General features: G+C 42.5%; 1 long non-coding RNA gene across 1 annotated transcript; it reads left to right on the top strand.

The window, feature by feature from the left end:
* The first annotated feature begins 232 nt into the window (after window positions 1-232).
* LOC110339993 lies at window positions 233-1,890 on the top strand. The gene is made up of 2 exons (XR_002381839.2): window positions 233-329; window positions 1,336-1,890. It is a non-coding gene; the product is annotated as an uncharacterized LOC110339993 (long non-coding RNA).
* The last annotated feature ends 4,314 nt before the right edge of the window (window positions 1,891-6,204 follow it).

The raw sequence follows: 6,204 nt of genomic DNA, 5'->3' as shown, positions 1-6,204 counted from the left end.
CCTCTCCCTCCCTGGGGAGTGGATGGGGGATGGGATGGGGGATCGGTGGAGGGCATAGGAGGATGGAAGGGAGAGGGAACTGGGATCGATATGTAAAATAAGATTGTTTCTAATTTATATAAAATTTGTATAAAAAAGTCTCCCAGAAAGAAAGGTTAATCTGGGCACTGTCTTCTACTTGACACAGTTTACCCTTGTACATTTCCTTTACAGATATCTGTTTATTTACAAAGGGAAAGCTGCCAGAGCCACTACCGCATCTGCAGTTTCTAAAAACTACCAGCTCCAAATACACCAAGTTTATTTGGAGTATCGTATTTTGCTCTCCTGTGAGTATATTTAAGGATGGTGTGTCCTGAGCCCCAGTAACTGAGCATTGTGGGGGGAGAGGCATTGGCAGGCCACTGCACACAGAAAATCTCAGACTTCGCTGTAATTAAGAAACTACCTTCTGTGGGTGGGGTGTCTATGCTAACAATCAGATGGATTGACAAAATGTACACAAGAGCACACAGAAACTTGCATAAAAATGGAGACGGTCAGCTTGAGTGGAGAGTACGCATCAACAGTGGCTGCAGCTGGTGCACAGCCCTCCTTAGGGACTGAACTCACCATTTAGTTTTTCTCTTTGGAACGTCGTGCTCACAGTGAAGTTGTCCAATTTATTGGTAGCCAACAGAGAGTCCAACAAATAACCACTCTTGTTTTTACAGCTGTATGACTCCTGATATAATACTGTGAGAAATTTCTGTGTCAGGGAAAAGTAATCTCTAAAACATGCTTAATGAGAGGGAAAGCAAGGTACAGAAGTTTGTGTCGAATTCCTGCCTTTTTATATAGGAAAAGATGAAGAGCGATAATGTATGTTTGTATTCGTTTATGTTTTCACAAAGAACCCCCTCGATTCCTCTCTCTGTGTACACTGGTTTGCCCCTTCTGCTACGTCATGGCACAACAGACCAGTAGCTGATACTGTGTTCTTGACTTTCCCAGCCACCAGAAACATGAGCTAGATAAATTATTGTTCTTTTGGTATGCTTTTTTCATTTGTATATTTGTAACCAAGTCTCAATCAGTAGCACAGGCTATTTTCGAACTTGCTATGTAGCCAAAGTAGGCTTGTAACTTATAGCAATCCTCCTGCCTCAGCCTTTAGAGTGAAGAGATTACAAGCATGGTACTTTTCTACAGCCACGGAAAAGGGACTAAAATAGATGAAATATGTTTTTGCAATGTTTTTTGTCTTCTAAATGTACGTGCATATTGACTTTTCAAAAAATAACATGAAAATCAGCTGATGCAATCTAAACAAATCTATTTATTTGTACTATACAGTAACAAGGGGCCATTGAAAAATGGCTTGTGCATCCTGTCACCAGGCAAGCTTATAAACACCTACCGTAAGAGACCTACAGGAGAACGGATTCCCTCTTGGTCAAGTGTCATCCCTTCCTGTCATTGACAGCACAGTGGTAGCAGCTTCCTTCCTCTCTGGATTCATCCTTCAGCTGTCACCCCAGAGGCCCATCCCAGAACACAGCAGAAGAGAGATGGTGCAGACACCTCTTCCAGTGCTGTGTGACTTCCCCGGACAGGGCCACCAACTGCGGAGCAAGTGTCCAAGTACTGTGAAGGACATCTGTCATCTGAGCCACCAAAATCATCACTCTGTGTAATTAGAAGTAACTCTCAACAAAAGTGTAAATATGTTTAATAATTTTAAATTCCAAGAGAGTTTTCTGCTACTACACATTCTTACTAGTCATGTTAAGCATATATTATATCATTAAAAAATCTGGGGGGTCTTGATGCAAATTTTTGTGCTTCTAGAACCAAGGGCTCAAACCAAGTTTCCTAAGAGCACTAGACAGAATACAAGCCACTTGTTGAGACTGAACGTGATTTTATTTTTTATTTTTTTAAAGATGTATTTATTTATTTATTTCATATGCAGTGATTTATTTATTTATTTCATATACAGTGTTCTTCCTACATGCCAGAAAAGGGCACCAGATTGAATTGTAGATGGTTGTGAACCACCATGTGGTTGCTGGGAATTGAACTCAGGACCTCTGGAAGAGCAGTTAGTGCTCTTAACCTCTGAGCCATCTCTCCAGCCCCCTGAACGTGATTTTAAATGTACAGTTAGGCAGGAGCATTTTACTATTTGCTCAGACACTCTAATTTGCAGTAGAAAGCACAAACCTCTGCACTCTGTGATATGTATATATTCCAAAAGACCCCTTTCTGCATATCCTTTGTACCTTTAATTATGAAGACCTGGTGTCTTTTAGAAGCCACCTTCCTTGTTAATAATTGGTTTATGGGAAACTTCCTTTAAAGACTCTGTTTTTGTGTCATCTGTGCTCTGGAGTCAGATGCCCCCACAGACACGCAGATGCCCTGGTGGCTGGTCGTCTGGCCTCTCTCAGCCTCTTCCTGGGTCAGGAGCAGCAACTGTCAAGTGTGGGCTTTACTGCCTATAGAACTTTGTGGCAGGAATAGGTTTAGCTGCCTTGTGAAGAAGGTTCCATGGACCTTGCTGGCTTCCTGTGTTGAGTGACTCACTCCCCCATTGTCTCCCTCAGTGGACTTACTGTCTGCCACGGGGTCTGTTTCTGAAAAAATACAGCTGAACACACTTCATCTTACACAAGGATTAGAGGGGATTTCCTGATGGTCAGCATAGGGGAAGGGCGTCCCCAAGGCCTGAGATCCTGCTCTCTGGCTTGTCCTAGTGATAGCAGCCTAGGCAAGGGTGTTGAAAGGAAATATAATAATGTGCTCTGTGTTGCCTAGGGGGAAGTAGCCGCAGGGAGCCCTCGTGCTTCCAGAGCTGTGTCAATTCCAAATGAACACGCAGGACATTATATTAATTATGAAGCTGTTGGCCATTTGCTATGGTTTCTTATTGGCTAGCTCTGACATAATTATTAACCCATAACTGCTAATCTGAGTATTTCCACATGGTCTTCTCTTACTAGAGAAAGGATACGGACCTCTTACTCCTCTCAAGTCCTACATGGTGACTGTGTCTCCATTTCCCAGAATCCTCCACCTCTCCTAGTCCCACCTATCTTGCTTCCTATTTGCCAACAGTGCTTTATTCATCAACCAATAAGACAAAAATATACACAGAAGGACTTCCCCCATCAACTGGGTAAAAGTGCTTGCCACCAAGCATGGCAACCTTAGTTTAATCCCTAGAACCCACAGGGTAGAAGATGAGAGTAGACACCTGAATATTGTCCTCAGACCTCCACAAACATGCCACATGTGCAGATACACACAAACAAACAAACACACACACATACACGCACACACTAAATTAATTAATTAAATGAAAGAAAATTGACCTCATTCATAGCCTCAAGGCATACAAAAGCAAGTAATAAGTAGATCCTGCCCATTGCAAGCTGCCTTAGTCATGTTTTTATTGCCATAACAAAACACCATGACCAAGGCAGCTTATAAAAGAAAGCATTTAATTTGGGGCTCATGGTTCCAGATAGAGTCTATTGCCATCATGGTGGGGAGCACAGCAGCAGGCAGGCATGGCACTGGAGCAGTAGCATATGATCCACAGGCATGAGGCAGAATGGCACTGGAGTAGTAGCATACGATCCACAGGCATGAGGCAGAGAAAGAGAGACAGAGACCAAAACAGAGCAATGCACACAGAGACAGCCTGAGCCTGCCTGGCATGGTCCTTTGAAACTCCAGAGTCCACCCCAGGTGACACCTTCTCCAACAAGACCACACCTCCTAGTCATTGCCAAAACAGATCTACCAACTGCAAACCAAGCATTCAGACATACGAGTCTATGGAGGCCGTTCTTATTCAAATCACTACATGGGCCATTGGCATATACACTCTGCAATGTTGTTGATTATGTTGTCCCTTCAACATGGCATTATAAGCCACTTTGCAGCTTGGGGAATCCCAGCACCTATCACAGTGATTTTTCATGAAGATTGCCAAAGGTGTAAACAGTATGTTTCAGTATCTTGCCCCTGGCTAAGTGCCTTGGCTCTTTTCTTTTCACTAGCTACCCCTATTAAGAAGAGCACCTAATAGAATTCTTAGGATCAAGATCTCCTTTACTTCTGGGGCAAGCATATCATACCATAAGTAATATGTCATCTCTGGCCTAGCCATTCCAACTAGGAACAGTCCCTAGTGCAAAGTTAAAAATATCTAGCTATTAAATAATTGTGTTGGCTTTTCCATTGCTATAGTAAAACACTTGGAATAATTAGCTTTTGGAAATAAAAGGTTTCTTGTGGCCCAAGTTGGGGAGGTATCATCTGTGAGTTGTTAGTCTTATGGTTCTGTCCCTGTGGCAGGACAGGGCATCATGGAGTTCACCTCATTTGTGGTCAGGAAGCAAAGGAGAATAGGGAGAAGTCTGGAGTCCCACAGTCACACTCAAGGCCAGTCCCACAATAACCTAAAGCCTCCCTCCCACTCGGCCTCATTGCTTAAAAGTTTCTGCAGTATTCTAAATGTGTCACCCTGAGATTCAAGCTCTTAACACATGGGCCTTTTAAGGGTACATTCAGAATCCAAACTACAACACTGAAGATAACTGAATTCTAGTCTAAGATTTTATTAGTCTACAGCACACCTTATTAGGAAACTCCACTGGAGAAGGGATGAATGGCAGGCCAAATTCAGTGCCATGTCCTTGGATATAATACTACTATAACACTGCATACCCTTCCCCAAATTTCTAATGAAAACACTCAGTAAATTTGGGCTGAGTAAATCTGTTCATGTAAAAGTACTTCAAACAAACTAAACTTTGAGTGAAAATATAAACCTTTGCACACTTTAGTGTCCCATACACTTGGTTCATTCTCCTCTGTCCTCTGGCTGTGTGACCCTCACTTCTCCAGTCTCCAACACTCTTTTTCCAATGTTTTCCTCCCGTGATGCTAGTCTGGGTTGAGTCTTCCACTCTGAATCCCGAGGCTCCCTGGGTCATCTTCATCACTCACATAAAAAGATATCAATTGTTAGATTACTTATCCATTAGTGGGTGCAAGCCCCACCTCCCCGCAACTGCTCCCCTGTTCATTCTGCTCCTGAATTACATTGGTAACAGCAACTGTAAAAAAGTGTTCCCAGGGTTACAAGTTTTTTTGTAAATTTTTGTTTCACAAAACCCAAACAGGCTTAATGTGCTTTTAAAGTTTGTTGACCAGGGCTTAGTCTCAAACTGTTAAACCTTATTTATTTGTTTGTTTGTTTGAGACAGGATTTCCCTATGGAGCAATCTTGGAACTTGCTCTGTAGACCAGGTTTGGAACTCACAGAGATCCAGTTGCCTCTGCCTCCTGAGTGCTGGGATTAAAGGTATGAGTCACCACTGCCCAGCAACTATTAAGTTTTAAAGCACCATCGAGGTAAGATTGATGTGCCAAATTTTCTTAAATGTGCAGAAGCATTCGGGTTAAGTTGGGAGAAACCAAAATAAACCACCCTGCTTTGGTATGGGGAAGGCACACATACCTGAATCAGCTTTCAGCAAACATTTTCCCCAAACAAATGAGTCATTCTCCTGGAGAATTTGGGTAATTTTAGCGGCTTCCATATGACAAAATGTCCATGGACAGAATCATATAATCATGAAGAAATATCCATTAGGAAAAAAATGTTGCATTTTGAAACTTTGGGGGAAAAAACAAACAAACTACAAAATACCAAGATTTTAACAATACATACTTCTTACTACTGGGATACCCTCTTATTGATTTTAACAAGAAAGCAGAAACCCAGTAAGACTTCCCCATGGTGACTACATTGGAATTAACACAGTTCAAAATCTACAACCTGCCTGGCTGGTTATTAATGTGGCTCTTCAGAGTCCTCGCCAGGTCTTGAAAAGCAGTTTCCCTGTCTCAACAATTGTTCCACACTATTCCACACTCTGACTGCCAGAGTCTTTCAGTTTGCCCCTTTCCTTGGTGCCAAGTCTTCTGAGAAGGGAAAGTCTGAGACCTAGCTTTCAAAGCAAGCCTGTGTTTGAGTTCCAGCAACTGCAAAGTCTCCAAGCGACTTTCATTTTCATGGGTTCTGTTTTCTGTCTTAAAGAATTTTGAATAGCCTCCATCAGCTCAGCTTGCTTTGGAGCGGGACGTGACTACTTTCCAAAGTGATGCTTAGCCCCCTCACAGCCGTTCCACACCCCCTGCAAATCT

Source organism: Mesocricetus auratus, unplaced genomic scaffold (assembly GCF_017639785.1).
Source record: "Mesocricetus auratus isolate SY011 unplaced genomic scaffold, BCM_Maur_2.0 Super-Scaffold_100006, whole genome shotgun sequence".
Taxonomy (NCBI): domain Eukaryota; kingdom Metazoa; phylum Chordata; class Mammalia; order Rodentia; family Cricetidae; genus Mesocricetus; species Mesocricetus auratus.
This window is presented reverse-complemented; position numbering and strand designations above follow the sequence as displayed.